Here is an 18435-nt window from a genome sequence, read left to right as displayed (position 1 = left end):
CAGGTCTCCCACCTGCTGGTTTACTCCCCGGATGATAGCAGCAGCAGGAATGGACTGACTCAAAGCCAGGAGCCATGACCTTCTGGATTCCCCCGGCGGATTCACGGGCTCAAGGACTTGGGCCATCCTCCAGGACTTTTTCAGGACAAGTACAGGGAGCTGGATTATAAACAGAACTACCAAGTATGAACTGGTGCTCATATGGGATGCCAGCTCCACAGGCTGAAACTTCATCAACTATTCCACAGCACTGGCCCTAATTTTGTAGTATTTGAAGTAGTATTTGAAGGTGAACCTTGTGACGGGTCTGGTCAAGTTGTCAATCTGTTGATTAGAATTCAGCTTACTGCACCACATGCCAGCTCCAGGGTATTTATTCTTCATTCAACAAACACTGAATTTCTATTCAGTGCCACAAACACTTCTAGAGCTGTGTTCATGAACCTTACATTGTTACTGGGGGTGGGTTGGGTTAAGAGAGAAGGCAGATAACAAACGGGTGTAATGTTAAGTGGTGATAATTTCCCCCAAAAGAACATAGAACAACTGGGTAAAAGAACAAAGCATTTTTTTTTAATTATTTTTTAATAATGATAACATGTTTGATCAGGGTGAAAAGGATTGAGGTTTAGGGAAAATTGGATGAACTCATTGTTTCCAAATCTACTGTTTCTTCTTGTTGTTTCTGGGGGAAGGGGAGAGACAAAGGGTGAAACCGCTCCTGACTTTCCACACGTCCCAGTACCCAGGGATGAGGAACTGCCACCTCATATCAACCCAGAGTCTCAACGTGCACATATTCCAAGGGTTCTGTCCAGGTGGTTTGGATAGTTCTGAAGTGCTGCCGATTTCACCGATCCAAGAATGATGTCACATCCCAATGTCCATTGGCTCCATTCACCAAAATTATTTGCTGTCATCATTTGGGGTTGTTGTCCAGTTTGTTCTGTTCTCCTTCTGCTATAGCATCAAATGTTCGGCCATATTCTCCTTTTACAACATGGGCTTTGTCCACTGCTCCATCTTTTTCAGTCGTTAGGACATGTTCTTGCAGGCAAGTCTGTGTATCCAGGCCAGGTGTCCCAAGCATTGCTGAATCCTCCATCCCTGGGGCTCACAAACCCAGCACCAACTAGTAGGTGAGCGCCAGGACCTGGACCAGGCAACCTGAATCCTGCCCGATCCTCCACCCCTTGGGGCTCATGAACTTGAGCCCAGGCCTAGGACCCAGGACCAGGGCCAGGAGATCCAAGCCAGAAGACCCAAGTCCCACCATATCCCCGACCCCCGGGGTTCACAAAACCAATACCCACCTAGAAGGTAGGCCCTAGGATCTGGGCCAAGCAACCCAAACCCCACCAATTCCCCCATTTCCAGGGCTCAGGAATCCAGTCCCCACCACATAGGTGGGCCCCATGACCTGAGCCAAGCTACTTGAGCCCTGTCAGATTCCCTGTCCCTGGGACTCAAGTTCCTGTCCTCCACTGTACCAAGGCTAGCATTACTCACCTCACCTCAGCATCTGCAATCTTATTGTGCAGCCTGGCCTAGTCTAGTCTGCCCCCTGTTCCAGCTCCTGCTCGTGGGTGCTGCAGCCTATCCCAGTCCAGCCTGATTGCTGTCCTGGTTCTAATGTGAACTGGCTGGTGTTGTGGTCTGATCTGGCTCCTCATGCCCTCTGCCTTGGTTCTCAGATCTGCCAGTGGGTGTTATGTGCTGGCTCAGACTGGTCTGTCCCCAGACCTGACCCACTTGTATGCTGGTGGGTACTATAACCTGGCATGGTCGGGGCTGCTCCTTGTCTTGCTTCTTGCGCTAGCCTGCAGGGACGGTATTCCAATGAAGGATTTTCTCAAGCTCCTCCATCAAATCTCCTCCCAGTGGTAGTTCTTGCACACATCAGTGGGTCGTTGGCCCAGGCTGACTTTGTCCACCTCCTGCCCAGCAAAGAACAGTGGCCTTGCTCAACTGGCCACACCCATCCTGGGTGTTGCAGCCAAGTGATACTTAGTCCGCATCCAGACACAGCTTTCACATAGTTAGCGGGAGTCAAGACCTAGTCTGGCTTGTTCTACATCCAACCTGGCCCTCACGAGTATCAGTGGGGGCTAGAGTTAACCCAAACCTGTCGCTCCACAGTCCCAGTGTACATCCGCGCCGATACAGTCCGTAGCTATAAAAGGCATTAAAAGGCAGATTTATTCATTTTTATTGGGAAGGTAGATTTTTAAGGAGAGAAGGAGAGACAGAGAGAAAGATCTTCCATCTGCTGTTTTCACTCCCCAAGTGGCCACAATAGCCAGAGGAAGCTGAGTCGAAGCCAGGCACCAGGAGCTTCTTCCAGGTCACCCACAAGGGTGCAGGGTCCCAACATGTTGGGCCATCCTGTACTGTTTTCCCAGGCCACACAGGGAGCTGGATGGGAAGTGGAGCAGCCGGGACATGAACTGGCACCCATGTGGAATCCCAGTGCGTGCAAGGCGAGCACTTTCGCTATTAGGCTACTGTGTTGGGCCCAAGGCAATTTAAACTCTGGTAATGTGTGGCATGTGGGGAGGAGAGCAGGATTCAATTTTGCTCACGGTGGTCAAGGAAGACTGCATTTATCAGGCCCAGTGTGAGTCCCGGCATGGAGAAAATGAAGGAGGGGATCACACAAATAATTCAGGAAAAGATTAATCCAGGCAGCCAGAAGAGCAAGTGCAAATGTCCCTGTGGCAAGGAGTTCAGTGTGGCTGGAGACAGGCGAGTGGAGAGATAAGCTGACAGGCTGGGCAATGCTGACTGTGATTCACCAGGTCATGTAAGCTCTGCAGGCCCTAACGAGGACTTGGGCTCCACAGGAGACGGAGACCAAGAGAAAGCAAGTTTGGGGGGAGTTTCAGGAGGATGGGGTTTTGGGCCAGCATTGTGCTATAGCCAGCCAAGTTGCTGCTTACAACTATGGCATCCAATACAGGTCCTGGTTCGAGCCCTGGCTGTTTCATTTTCAATCCAGCTCCTTGCTAATGTGTCTGAGAAAGGAACAAAGATGAATCAAGTGCTTGGTCTCCTGCACCCATGTGGGAGACCCAGAAGAAGCTCCTGGCTTTAGCCTGGCCCAGGTCTGGCTGTTGTAGTCACTGGGGAGTGAACAGCAGATGGAAGAATCTGTGTGTGTGTGTGTGTGTGTGTGTGTGTGTGTGTGTGTGTGTGTTTGCCTTCCCTTGTCTCTCTCTGCTACTGTGTCTTTTAAAAGTGTGAGTACATTTTTTTTAAGGGAGAGGTTGCATGACTACCCATATTTTCGAGCTGCCTTGGTGACATATTGAACACATACTATAAGAATTAAAAAAAAAAAAAAAAAAAAAACAGAGCCCAGCATGGTAGCCTACTGGCTAAAGCAAATTCCAAGATTCAGGCCTGGCATGATAGCCTCGTGGCCAGATCCCATATGGCCGCAGGTTCCTGCCCTGGTTGCTTCGCTTCCATCCAGCTTCCTGCTTGTGACCTGGGGAAGCAGTCGAGGATGACCCCAAACAAAGCCTTGGGATCCTGTACCCATATGGGCGACCTGGAAGAAACTCCTGGCTCCTGGTTTCAGATTGCTTCAGCTCTGGCCAATGCTGCTGTTTGGGGTGTGAACCAGCAGACAGGGATTTTCCTGTCTCTCCTTTTCAATGTATATCTGGCTTTCCAATAAATATATAAATATGAATATTTTTATTTATAAAAATAAAAATAATTCCAGGATTCAAGGTCCTGGTTGGTTCAGCCCTGGAGTGAACCAGTAGATAGAAGATATCCCTGTCTCTTTGTGTCTTTGTCTTGCTGCCTTTCAAATGAATAAATATCTAATACATGCTTCAATTACCAGCTGATTTCCACCCTCAGGATAAGGGTGAGTGTGATGTGTGTACAAAAGGAAAAGAATAATTTTTAGCAATAGCTGATTGTGTTTTCCTGTCGGGCTTTTTTTTTGTTTGTTTGTTTGTTTTGAATTGTTGTCTTTCAGGAATTTGTTTCCTATGACTTCTTCCCCAGTATTTGGCAGGTGATCTAATACTTTGGTTGCTGAGTGAGTGTGATGGGTGATAGCACTGGGTGTGCCACGGACGACTCCGATGTTGTGACTGTGGGCCTCTGGGGAACAACTGTGTTTGCCCAGAGCAGGCAGCTCGCAGAGGACTGTCACTGCCTCCCCATCCCCAGGGAATCTAGCAGTGGGTGAGGGCTGAGAATTTAATCTGGAACAAGTTTTGAGATAATAATGCAACACTGAAGTAGACATGTTGAGATTGTGGGAGTTGGGGCCCGGCGGCGTGGCATAGCAGCTAAAGTCCTCGCCTTGAAAGCCCCAGGATCCCATATGGGCGCCGGTTCTAATCCCGGCAGCTCCACTTCCCATCCAGCTCCCTGCTTGTGGCCTGGGAAAGCAGTTGAGTACGGCCCAAACCTTTGGGACCCTGCACCCTCGTTAGAGACCCGGAAGAGGTTCCTGGTTCCTGGCATCGGATCGGCGCGCACCGGCCCGTTGCGGCTCACTTGGGGAGTGAAAACATCGGACAGAAGATCTTCCTCTCTGTCTCTCCTACTCTCTGTATATCTGGCTTTCCAATAATAATAATAAAATCTTTAGATAAAAAAAAAAGAGAGATTGTGGGAGTTGTATGGGACTGTGAGGTAAGCGGGAGGGCAAAGCCGGAAGGTAACAGACTGAGGAACTGCCAAAAAGACAGCAGAGGTTAGAGTAGAGAGCAAGGCAGGCTCCTTCAGAGAGTGAACTGGCCAAGGGTTGATGGGATGGAACGCACAGCGGAAGGAATCCAGGCAGAGAAAGAGTGTCTAGATAAGCGAGTCAAATGTTGGAACACTCTGGAAGCCTAAGATGAAAACTGTTCAACAGCAGCTAATGTTCATAAGGCTCTTATCATGGCGTGCCCTGATCCAAGTAAAATTTTCAATAACCTTATAAACAGAAATCTGTTATGAAACTTTTCCTCACTGATGAGGAAACCACCTTTATGAAGGTTGCAGAATTTGCCTGAGTCACATAGAAAGAAATTCAATAAAGATTAAGCGAGCCCCCAGATCCAGGCCCATAGTGACTGCTCTTGAATCTAGTTTCCTCCACACAGTGACTGGCAGGCATTTCATTTTTACTGCCCAGCAGGCTCTGTCCTGTGCTCTCTATGGTCCCCAAACTGGAGCATGGAGGGATACTATGTTACTCACCTGAGACCTCAGGTTGATAAATAATATACAGGGATTTGGATTTTGTCAGTCTGTTCCAGAGTTTGTATAAAAAAATCATTTAGGGCAGGCATAATTTCATTTTAACAGCTAAAAATCACCCAGCCTTTTCTCACTTGGTGACATGGTCATGGGACTAAACTCGAAAAGCCATTTTCTTTCTTTCTTATTTTCCTTCTTTTTAAAGATTTATTTGTTTGTTCGTATGAAAGGCAGGAAAGATGGAAAGGGGAAAAGACAGAGAAAAAAGAGAACCTTCCATCCAGTGTTCGCTCCTCAAATGGCCACCACAGCCAGGTCCTGGCAAGGCCAAAGCCAGGACCCTGACCCTCCATATTGGACTTGAACATGGCTGGCAGGCAAGTATTGAATCTTGCTGCTTTCCCAGGCTCATTAGCAGGAGCTGGGTCAGAAGTGGAACAACTGGGACTCAAACTGGCACTCATAGGCTGCCAGCATTGTGAGAGCAGCATCATTCATTGCCTCACAACTCCAGATCACAGCCACCGTCTCTTCAAAAGTAGATGTTGTGAACTTATTTCTCTTACCCAACAGATTTTGTGTCTGTGATCAACATCTCTCTGAGCTCTGCTCACCTTGTCTTAGGCTCTGGGAACTGCCCAATTCTATTTCTGAGTTTATTTATTATTTAGATTCACAGATGAGTGAGATCACATGGACTTTATGTTCCTGGGATTGACTCATTTCGTTCTAACACAAAATCCAACAGGTTTATTATCCTCGTTGTGAATGACAGAATATGTCTTTATTTAGCTGCATCGTATTCCGTTGTGTGTGCTTGTGTGTTTGCTTTATCCATTCATCTGTGGATGGACAGTCGGGTCTGTTTCTACGGCCTGGCTGTTGCCAAGAGTGCTGAAGCGAACAAGGAATGGGGATGTCCCTGGGCTGTACCGACTTTATCTCTTTCGGGTGTCTGCCAGCAGGGGCAAAGGGTTGGCACTGAAAGCTACTGTGGCAACCTCTGTCAGATGACTCTGTGCTTGTTCTGCACGGCAACCTTGCAGGCTCAGCCTCTCAGAAATCAGATCTGAGCAGTTTCACAGTCTCCTGCCATCTTTGCGCCCTTTCTGCCCGCTCCTCAGCTGTAGCAGAGAAGCTGGGGTGTCTAAAGGTCCCAGTCAGTTTGTCATTGCAAGTTGGAAGTAGCTGACTGTCTCAAAGCAGAGAGAATTTAGTCACATGCATTGGTTTCTTTCTTCTTTATTTCTTTGCTCCTAATAAAAGTCAGGACAAAGAGTGAATATTGTAATTTCTTTAAAAAATACAATGCACTTCATCCTGTTTGGAATAAATCACTTGTTCACCTCTCTGCTGTTTTACTAAGATCAAGTGTAGAATGGATCACCTTTCACATTGTATATAAAGATTGCTTAAAGTAGTTTTCCTTTTCTTTTTAAATTCACAGAATTATTTGAGCTTCTCCCATTCTACTTACTCATTTTAAATAAGGCATTCTCTATTTCATAATAAATTCAATGTGGTCCTATAATCTTTTCATTCTCTATTTACCTAACTGACTCTTCAGTTAGGTAAATGTCTTTTTTGCAGGAGAATATTTTTTATGTGCTTATCCAAACTGAACATGAAGAAACATGAATTTGCCCAAATTAACACACACACACACACACACACACATACACACATTGTGTTTTAAATGATACATTTATAATACTTAAAAGAGGAAATTTTTCTTGGCCTATTTAAAATTCCACATGTACTTTAGTGGAATTATCTGTTCTCTGATCTCAGGAAAGTCAGGCTTTTCAATGATTCTAGACTTGGCCTGGCATCATTGCTGGGCAGTAAAGAGCAGCTGCAGAGATGGCAAAGGCAAAGGTTAGGAAACCAGGGTTGGGAAGATGTGAACAGACGATTCATCCTGCCTGAGTGGCTGGTTTCTAACAGCTGGCTGGGTGAGTAAGCACATACAGGGCAGAAGTTGGGGAGTTGGGTTCCCACACAAATGGCTTTGTGTTGCAATTCTGCCTCTCACTTCCCTCATGTGGGACTGTGGGTAAACTATGTACTTTCTACAAACCTATTTCTTTATCTGTAAACTTGAATAATATAGGTCTCCTAGAACTGGTGTGAAATTTGTAATATAACAAGTACTTTCTGTCTATATCAGACCACTGAACACTTGTAGTGTGTGTGTGTGTGTTTGAGAGAGAGAGAGCAGAGAGAGATTCCGTCTGCTGGTAGGTGGCCACAATGACCAGTGCTCGACCAGGTCGAAGCCAGGAACCAGAGGATCCATCCAGGTCTCACATGTGTGGTGTCTGGGGCCGAAGCACTTGGGTCATCTGCTGCTTTCCCCGTTGCGTTAGCTGGGAGCTGGATTCAAGTGGAGCAGCTGGGACTTGAAAGGGTGTCCTTTGCATTACAGGGCTGCAGGTATCACAACACCAGATCCATGTGCCATCATTCCAATCAGCAATTTCCTTCAGGCATTCCAGTTCTGAACTGTCCCTGTCTCTACCGAGTAGGGAAAGAGTTATTTGAAGCATATGTAGGAAGATGCTATCATTTAAACATGCCATCCCTGTTTTCACAGGCTGCTCACAGTGCCACAAGTAATTGGTGTCCTGAGAATGTCATAAGGACAAAATGTGAATCTTTCAAGGAAGAAGCCAAACTCAGATGCTAAGAGCCTAAGTCCAAGTTCATTTTAGCTTGCTCATCAGCAAAACGTCTCTGCTTTCTTTGGCTCGAGTCTTGCAATTCAAAGTCAAATGAACTAGAATATCAGCCTTCTGTGTAATGGAGAAAAAAAAGTTATAGGACAATGATGCTGCAACTTTCACTCTCCTGTTGGCTTACCCAGAAACCATCTGAAAGACCCTTGTCTGAACCCAGAACCCAGGCTGACAGGCCAGCCTCAGGATATTTTACATGAAAGAAATACTGGTGGTCTCAGACCTATTTGGTGCACAGTAGTTACGAAGGTTACAGTGCTTTGATTTTTTTTTTTCCCTGTTCTTGGTCAAAACCATAGTGCATTGCAGAAGGTTTCAATTGGTTTGTTGATTAATACTCTTGGATAGTTAGAATCTTTTGTTGGAGTTGAATTTCCTTATCTTAAAAACTTCCTGTGAAAAGTGAAAGGTACAGGATGTTAACTGTAAAGGCAACATACTCATAAGAACAAATTCATGAGGAAATTTTTTGAACCTACAGAAGGACACAAAAAAGAAAGTGAATCATCTTCAAATCTCACAACTTTAACTTTACCATTGCTGATTTTTTGGCATATTCTTCATGAGATATAGAGTTTATAGAAAGGACTCTAATTATGCAAGATCACGTAATAGGTAGATGGAGATGTATAATCCCTACCCACTGTATTTTAATCCCTCCCATCTGCACTTAGGAGTATATCATAAACATTGTCCCGAGCACAAGTCTTACAGACTACATTATAAGCAGGATTCCTCCTACCCCCAGTTCTACCTTTGTGAGACCCAGACCCTCAAGCAGTGGCTGCATGTGGCAGTGTCACATCTGTGACTATGCCATTGGAAGTTCGTGGTGTCTGTGTGATTCACTTGCTTGTAACTGGTTTTCCAGCTAGCCCATTTACACAGTCCATCCTAAGTGGACACAAACTCACACACCCTCAAGCCTGCGTTAGTTTAGATTCAGTTCCCCTTTTTCTGCTACTGGTTGGAGTACTCATTTTTAGAATGAGTTTCTTGGACCTTCCTGGAAATGAGTCAAATAGAGGAAAACAATACCAGCCAAGCTCCTTTTTTCATAATTCAAAGGTTCTGTAGCCAATGATAATTGCTAATGATCCACTCTGCTTTGCTGTAGGTGAAAGAATCAGAACTCATCATTTACTCCAAGCTTTTTCCACTTTCTGCAAACTCAGATGATGCAAACCAAAGCACTTTGTAGTTCTCCAACTGCACGGTCAGACAGGGAAGGATGCAGTATCTAAGTGGGATGCCACTCACTAGGAGCTTACTATAGACTCATCAGTGCACTCAGATCTTTACAGATGTTGTTATTACTTTACATGTGCTTAAAGTGAACTTCAGAAGAGATAAAGTTAAGAAAGCTGTCATAGCCAGTGTTGGGATACAGGTCTCCCCTGTTCTTTCCATTACGAAAATCCAGCTCCAAGTAAATAGTAACTTGTATGCCTCACAGGTGAGTTTATTTCTGTGAAAAAAAAAAGCCCTTGTTACATATTCAATTTTGTCTTTTTTTTTTTTTTTTTACAAAACACATTGTTTGCATCTTTTCTTTAAAACTCAATGCATTCGATAATTTAATATCCAGTTAACATTGCACTTTTCATCAGCAGTATGTATTACAATTCTTAGTTGTGAAAGATAGATTTTCCTATTGCTGGTTTTACAGTGAAGCTGGTGAAAGTCTATTGAGTGCCCCTGCTGGCAACCATTCTCAGTTGTCTTGTACCTAGGCAAGAGTTACACTGCTGGGATAAAAAAGCAGCCAGTAGCTGGCAGACATTCTGGGTCTGGTAATGCCAAATTTGTCTTAACTATACCACAGTGTCAGCATAATTGCCTTTTCTATTTTTTTTTAAAGATTTATTCATTTTATTACAGCCAGATGTACACAGAGGAGGAGAGACAGAGAGGAAGATCTTCCGTCCGATGATTCACTCCCCAAGCGAGCCGCAATGGGCCGATGCGCGCCGATCCGGAGCCGGGAACCTGGAACCTCTTCCGGGTCTCCCACGCGGGTGCAGGGTCCCAATGCATTGGCCCGTCCTCAACTGCTTTCCCAGGCCACAAGCAGGGAGCTGGATGGGAAGTGGAGCTTCAGGGATTAAAACCGGCGCCCATATGGGATCCCGGGGTGTTCAAGGCGAGGACTTTAGCCGCTAGGCCACGCCGCCGGGCCCTTTTCTATTTTTTTTTTTAAAGATACGTGGGGAACATGGGGCCTGGATGTATTCTTCCCCCTCACTGCCCTCAGTTGGCAGGGCTGTAGATTGCCCTGGGGAAGGGGATCTGAGGACACACTGGAGTGGGAGCAGCTGAGGCAATGTTTCACAGGGAAGGGATGACTTCTGGGCTTACCACAGACCTGGTCATTGTACTTGCAGGTAGGCAAGGTAGCTGAGACAGGGTGGTTTATAGGGGGGAAACCAGAAGGCATATCTGGGCAGGCCAAGGTACTAGCCATTGTGAGAGAGCTGGGATGGTTTAAGTTGCGTTGCCCACCGGCTGCTGTCACTCACAAAAGTTGGGCCTGTGAGGCAATCTTGGCAGAGGTAGGCCATAGAACTCACCCATGAGTTTTGGGGCAGGGTGTAGTCATACCAGACTGGGCCACAACACCCATTAGAGCATGAGAGAATTGGATTTGGAGGCAAATTCTGCAGGCGACTTGTGGGCTTACCTCAGTGGGACTAAAACCTGCCAGTTTACTAAAGAGGTAGGAGTGGTGATGGGCCTAGTCAGGCTGGATCACAGAACTCACCTGACACTTATAGGAGTGGGGCTGGGAGGAGGCCAATTTGGGCCAAGATACAGCACCTGCTGGCACATGCAAAGGTCAGTTACTGAGGTCACACCATGCCAAGCAGGGCTGCGGTACCTGCCAGCACATGAAGATGGGGGAAGACCTAGCAGGGGAACTCACCTACTAGGCCACAGCTCCTGCTGGGAGTTGGGGTTGGGAACAGACCAGACCAGGCAAGTCTGCAATACTCCTCAGCATTTGTGTGAGCTGGGTCTGGGGATAGCCTTGGCTGGGCAAGACCACAGCACCTACTAGCACACATGAAAGCCAGGATTGGGGTGTGAGCTCTGCCATGCTGGGCTAGGCTACAACACCTTCAGGTGAGAGCTAACACTGTGGGTGGGCCATGCCAGGGCTGGGTTGGAGCACCTGACAGCACGAACAAGATCTAGGACTGGGAACAGGCATGGTAGAGGAACGTTGGAGACTCTTCTGCTAGGCTGCAGCTCCCACTGATGAATATGAGAGCTGAGACTGGGGACTGGTCAAGCCAGATTGGACTGCAGCACCCGTCAGCATATGTGTGGGCTGGATCTGGGTGCTGACATGTGCGACATCTGGGTCTCGAAGTAAGCCTCGTAGAGTGCTGTGGGCAGTCCCCTGCTGGGCTGCAGCTCCCACTGGTAAGCATGAGATCCAGGGCTGGGAGCAGGTTAGGCTGGTCAAGGTGGCAGCACACCTTGGCACATATGTGAGTTTGGTCTGGGGGCAGATAGGACTGAGCTAAACTACAGCACTCATGGGTGTACAAAAGAACAAAATGGGATGTGGAATGGACCAGACACGGCTGCAGTATGTGCCAGCACATGCAATAACTGAGGCTGGGGTGGGCCTGGTAGGGGTAGTTGGGGGTTGCCCCAGCTAGGCCACAGCACCTGCTGGTGGGGGTGAAGACCAGGCCTGTGGTGTACTAAGCCAGGCTATGCCACAGTAACCATCAGTTCACTTGAGACATGGGGATGGTGTAGAACTGACCAGGCAAATGCATTTTCTGGTATATGTATTGGCCAGCGCAGGTGACGAGCCAAAACCAACCCTTCACTGGCTGGTGCACAGAAGAGAAAAGTCTGAGGTCACCCCAGGAAAGACTTCTTGGGGGACTCTCTAACTAGATTGCTGGACTCAGGCCATGACCACCCCAGAAAACCACAGGATGTGTGGTCTGACCTTGGAGTGCATGCATCAGGACTGGGTCTCCTCAGTTACTGATGCCTTGGAAGCATGCCCAGATACATACTGGGAACATGACAGTCAGCTCATCTAGGTCAGCAGGGTACATCAACTGCCTTGTCAGAGGATGGGAAGCAGAACAGGTTGGACAGTTCTTCTGGCCAAGCTTTGCAACATGTTCCTGGGTCTGTGGATACACTAAGGTGGACTTGGTCAGCCAACAGATTTTGGAAAGATTTTCTCAATAGTGGAGCATTGAAACCAACAACCTCTCAGGGCTATAAAGCAACTCCAGTAATACCCTCAGAACACTCCTTTGCACATTGGGGTTTCTAAGGTGTCATCAAATGATTGTCCCCCATCCCCAGGTGCTGATACAGTTTGACAACAAAGAGCAGTTCGCTTTCCCCCATTATGGACACAGGAAAAAAAAAATAACTAAAACATTTGTCCCACACACCTCCTTCCATATATCTACGACCCCTCCCTGCCAATTGGAGGATCATATGAGCATGCATCCCTTTCAACTATGTAAATAATATCGAAAAGAAAATTTAAAAATAAAGAAAGGCTATTGAATGGTTCAATAAACCCTTAAGATAGAGAGGTGTTCTCGGAAGCTCTGTGGCCAGGAACACCACACAACACTTGGAACACTGCTGGGAATCCCTGTGCCTGGTAGGTCTTGCTGACTTGGGGTTTAATTATGGCACAATCAAGTGGAGGTCTTTTTCTTCCTTGATTTGGACAGTTTCCGAAGGAAAGAATTTCCGGTTTTCTGTTAGTTTTACTCCAGTTTTTCATGTTGGAGAGACAATCTGGAGGTTGGCACTGAAGGATTCAGATGTAGATTTCCACACTGGCTTCCCATTCAGCGTCTAACCATTACTTTCAGTCTTGTCTGATGTCTCAAATCACATGAACTCTGTGGCTCAGAGATCATCAACTTGTCTTTTTCCAGAATGGGAAATGGTGCCAGCATGGCTTCAGGGGGGATGTGAGGGGATCTTGAACGGAAGTTATTGCTACTCCTATTACCCTATCTGCAGAAAGGCCTGGTGCAGGATGCTACCCAAGTCTTTCAGCAGTGAGAGCAAAGAGCAGAAGTGCTCTGTGTTGAAAAATATATTACTTTTTATTGACTCCCCCCCCCAGCAAACAATTTCACCATTCTCTGATCTGCTACATTAGTTATGATTCATCCGTCTTCTTGCCAGCTTCCAAAATAATGCTAATGTTTCATCTGCTCCCTTCTTATCTCCACTTTCATTCTTTCTTATCTCACCTCCCATTTCCCTTATTCTTGTGGCTTTTTATTCCCCTTACTGTAGTTTTAGTGGTGTCTTGGTAGGTGGTGGTGATAAACATGATGTTTAATATGCCTCATGTTAAGGAGGCAATGCCTGCTACAATATGGCCTGTAATAATATCTATCAAAAACAAGATCTGCAGCTCTGTCTTAATTTATTGAGTGATGCTGTTGTCTGTGTTCCTAACCATACTGTATGAAGTTACTTAGCTAGTTCTTGAGGCAGCTCGGATCACTGACTTCAGCATTCCAGTATTATGTGCCACCCTGTGCCTCATAATAGCTTCCTTGAGAAGTATGTCAGAACTCTGCTCACAAAACAGTGTTCTGATACCAAAAACTATAGTAATGAAAGCTTGACCTGTACTTATTTCTTAGAGCTTGTTAATGGGTCATAGATAGAACCTATGTAGTTTTTATTTGTTACCTTCCAAAGCTTTCCCAAGTTATTTAGCTTGTCAGTATTGAGGTCATGATATCGCTCAGATTTTACAAATGTATTTTGCTTTGGAGAACATTAAATTTGGAGGTTGGAAAAATTAAGATACCATAGATTCAAAAATGTTTACACATCTGCTGGTTTATTCCTCAAGTGGCTGCAATGGCGAGAGCTGATCCGATCCGAAGCCAGGAGCCAGGAGCTTCTTCTAGTTTTCCCATGCTGGTACAGTGTCTCAAAATTTTGGACCATCCTCCACTGCCTTCTCAAGCCACAAGCAGGAAGTTGGATGGAAAGTGGAGCAGCTGGGACATAAACTGGTGCCCATATGGGATCCCAATGCTTGCAAGGGAAGGATTAGCCAATTGAACCATTTATGGGACCCTATGGGTGACATTTGCTAGGAAAATTGCATTATGGTGTTGGAACAAAGATGAGACTAAAACACTAGCAAATTATATTTTATTAATATCCTTTTATAGACTTAGCTCTTTGCCATCCATAGTTTTTCTTTGATTCTTGAGGTCTCTGTTAAAATGAAAATGGAAAACCTAAACCGGCAAGAACTTACCAGCCAATGGCCATGCTGCCGAGATGAAGTGAGATGAGTCTTTGCTTGGTGGACGGTTGGCATTTCAGCAGTCGGCAAGAGGTCCTGACCTGTGTGGAGACATGTCAAGAGTAAGCAGAGCCAGAGGACACGTGTGGAGTCACGTGCGTGGAGGTCCATCGAGGGTGAAGCCAAGGAAGACAAATCTATCACCAGATGACAGAGACATCGATGATAGCAAGGGGCAAGGTGGTGAGGGTGGATCCAGAAGGTACCATGGATAGATTCAAGAAACAACACAGGAGCAGGCAAAGAGGAGTTTGGATTTTGGGTGAATAAGGCTGAGTGTCTCAGATCTCCCTGTGCCTGTGTGGCGGCTGTGTGGCTGATGAGTGTCTTGGCTGGATATGGAGAAGGCCTTGTAAGCAGTTAAGTCACCACTTAGGACACACGCATCTCAAGTCCTGATCCTTTTCTTTCTGACCCAGCTTCCTGTTAACCCACATCCTGTGAGGCAGTGGGGGATGGCTCAAATAATTGGGTTCCTGCCACTTGCTCTGGAAGATCTGGACTGAGTTCTGGACTTCTGGTTTTGGTCTGGCCCTGCCAAGGCTAGTATAAAAATTTGGGGAGTGAATGGAAGATCCTTTTCTGTTTCACAGTCTCTGTCTGCCTTTCAAAAAATAAAAATAATAAACAAAACAAATAAGTTGCTCCCTGCATACTGCTCTTTTCTGAAGCAATTGAAGAAAATTAAAGAAAATATAGGAAGCTTACCACAGCCAGAAGACAGCTGACCTGCTCTGCCACCCATGTATGTGCCCAACACTAGGCAGATATATTAGCTTCTTAGCCTCAGTCCCTACTCCTTCCCGCATCTCTACTGCTAGGTGCTACTTGTAAATCTCATACTACTTAGAGTGATTGGGGTTCTCCAGAGAAACAGACCTCTATTTCTGTTTCTCTGTGTGTGAGAGTGTGTTCTGGGGAGGGGTATGTAATGGATTATTTTAGGGAGTTTATTCAGCTCATGAAATTGTGGAAGAAACCTGGAAAAGTTGAAATCAACAGTACTGTGGGAGTCAAAAAGCAGTATGCTGGCAAAAGTCCCTGGACTTCAGAGCAAATAAGTCTTTTTCTCTTAAGGCTGATTGGTTGAGACCAACTTGAATTATGAAATACAATTATGAAATATAATCTGCTTTGTTCAAAGTCTACCATATCAAATGCTCATTTTATTTTAAAAAAACTTCACAGAAATATCTGGAATAATGCTTGACGATATCTGGACACCATGATTTAGCCAAGCTGACAAGTCAACTTAATCTTCATTCTCTTCTTTTTCACCAAAAGACACCCAAAAACTTCTACCAGGTAACATCACACAAAGGGAATTAGGCTCATTCTTGGAAACTTAAAACTCATCTTCATGATGTGTATTAATTTTTATGCTCTCATTATTGGGCTCTCACATTAGCATGGCCTAATTTCCACTACCAGGAATAGGATGTGCACTGTGCTAATGGGAAATGATATATTTAGTGTTTAGTATGATCATTCTTTAGTGTCTGTTTCCCTTTTATTGGATGAGAGCCCACAGAGAGTGGCTAGATAAAAGTGTCCTTTCTGCTTACCCTGCATTAGGAATAAAGGAGAGAGAAAATATGTGTGTGCTCAGGAAAAAAAAACCATTATTTTATAGTTATTTATGGCATCATAATCAATATGGTAACATCAGAGTACCTTCTAGTTAGTAGGCCTTGCAAGGATAAAGAAATGCCATGCTGGCTGAAGCCAGTGACTGCTCCAATGTTGAGTTCAATCCCAGTTATGCTGTAAGTGACAGCTTGCTCCTCCATAAAGTTTAACAATGAAATACTTTTTTTTCTTTTTATTTATTTATTTTTTTTTTAACATATATTTTTATTGCATTTCCTTTTTGTTAAAACTAATTACATTGCATTATGTGATACATTTTTTATGCACTGGGATTACTCCCCGCCCCTCCCAAAACCCTCCCCCCAGGGTGGATTGCTCCACCTTGTTGCATTTCCATAGTTCAAATTCAGTTGACATTCTTTCATTGGAGCTATTTACCAAGGATAAAGTCCAGCATCTTATTGTCCTGGTAAGTTCAATGGTTTCTTGGTGAGACCATCTCTGGTCTGAAGGTAGAGCCAGCAGAGTATCATTCCAATCAATTAAAAGTCCCAACATAATATTTCCAAACATTTACAACATTATGGCATTAATTGATATGGTATTGATTAACCAATATGTTAACAGGAAAATGCAGGTTCTCAACCACAACCTGTGATTTCTTCATAGATATTTCAGTTTTGGTTTACATTCAACCATGATCTATACACCTTAAAATGGCTTAGATTGCTATTCAGCTGTCTCATGCCTATTTTAATTTTAGTCTTTAGCAGTTTATAGCATTGACGCATGATTTGGCTGAACCTGGCTGTTTTTCAGGTTGTCTAACTCTATAATTCTAACAGGATATATGTCAACAGTTTAGGTGAGCATGTTTAGGAGGGGTGTGCAGAGAAATCTTCCATACCCCAGTTAGGAGTAATTAATCTTTGTGTCCCACCCAGTGAGGTATAAGTGCATCCCCGCTGACCGTTTCCTGTCTGGTTCTAAGCTTTCCTTGTTATTCTCTGTCTATCTATTCTAGTTTTGTTTGTTTGTTTGTTTGTTTTGAGGGGTTTCTGGAGTGCTCCTGATGGTTATTACGAGAGGGGGTGGGGACCCAAAGTTGGAAGCAGGCAAGGACCAGAGAAAGCTCCTCTCCCTAGTCCCGAAGGAAGTTTACTGTTCTTCTGTTTCTGCGGACCACTCAGGGATCCTCGTTGTTGTTCTGATGACCTTGGAACCTGCAAGGCAGGATTTGGGCTTCTTCCATCCCATGTGGTAGATCCAAATGGGGGTGGTTGACCTCAGAGTTCTTGGTCTCCGAAGGCACTCTGTTTCCTCGTGGTCTCCTTGGCAATAGGGATGTAGTCCTCGGTGCTCCTTGGTGAGGTACTGGGAGTCTTCAGGATTGGGATAAAAGCCTCCTCCTGTCTGCCTGCTCCACTCTGGGGTCCCTCCCTGCTCTATGCGTATGACCTCCTGTTAAGAGGTTTGTTAGGATTGCTCCTGATTCCCCCATATGCCTTTGTAGTTTTGCTATTGTTTAATGCTAGTTCGAGTCTGTTGTCTATGAGTTACCAGTTATGATCCTGATAGGTTATATTTCCCATCTTCCTCACACCTTCTAGGGTGATGTAAGATTTCTCTGCTCTCCCTCCCCATTTCCAAGTATCATGGGGCCTTACAAGTACATTAGGTTTTACATTTCTTTGATGTAGATCATAAGCAATCTGCCTCATATCATTGGTTACTTCACAATATCTTATTGCATGAGATACAGGCTGTTTGGGGTTGAAATAATATTACTGTTTTTCGGATTGACATCATGAAATACTTCTTTTACTGGGGAATTTAATTAGTACTCAAAGACAAAACGTAAGCAAAAGAAACCTCATATAAATATATTATGTTACACAGCTAGATAGCATATTTTGAATTAGAGTAATTTTAATCAATTCAGTGCTTAAATACCATTATTAATCTTCACAGTATGCTAAAGAGACACATTCATTAACCCAAATAGCATAATGGTGTAAAACCAGTCTTTTGAAGCACCATAAGAACATATCTTTGTTGACTTGATAAAAGTTAACATATTGGACATGGTGGGGTAGTCTAGTAGCTTAAGTGTTTACCTTATATGCACCTGGGATCCATATGGGTGCCAGTTTATGTCCTGGCAGCCCTGCTTCCCATCCAGCTCCCGGCTTGTGGCCTGGGAAAGCAGTTGAGGACAGCCCAAAGCTTTGGGACCCTGCACCTGTGTAGGAGACTGAGAGGCAGTTCCTGGCTGCTGGCTTCAGATTGGCACAGCACCCGCCGTTGCGCTCACTTTGGGAGTGATTCATCGGATGGAAGATCTTCCTCTCTGTCTCTCCTCCTCCCTGTATATCTGACTTTGCAATTAAAAAAAAATCTTTTTTTTAAAATTATTTATTATTTAACTTCAGTAATTACATTGTATTATGTGACACAATTACATAGATACTTGGGTTCTCCCCACCCCTCCCCAAACCCTCCCACCATGGTGGATTCCTCCACCTAGTTGCATAACCACAGCTCAAGTTCAGT

The 18435-nt window shown here is 45.1% G+C and overlaps 1 long non-coding RNA gene across 1 annotated transcript; it reads left to right on the top strand.

Annotated features, from left to right (window-relative positions):
• The first annotated feature begins 12258 nt into the window (after positions 1-12258).
• On the top strand, positions 12259-14911 carry LOC131480770 (uncharacterized). Its single transcript, XR_009245805.1, has 3 exons — positions 12259-12603; positions 13828-13898; positions 14198-14911. It is a non-coding gene; the product is annotated as an uncharacterized LOC131480770 (long non-coding RNA).
• Positions 14912-18435: the final 3524 nt, after the last annotated feature.

Source organism: Ochotona princeps, chromosome 7, assembly GCF_030435755.1.
Source record: "Ochotona princeps isolate mOchPri1 chromosome 7, mOchPri1.hap1, whole genome shotgun sequence".
In the NCBI taxonomy this organism is placed as follows: Eukaryota; Metazoa; Chordata; class Mammalia; order Lagomorpha; family Ochotonidae; genus Ochotona; species Ochotona princeps.
The sequence above is the reverse complement of the archived record's forward strand: the minus strand, read 5'-3'. Positions and strand labels throughout refer to the sequence as shown.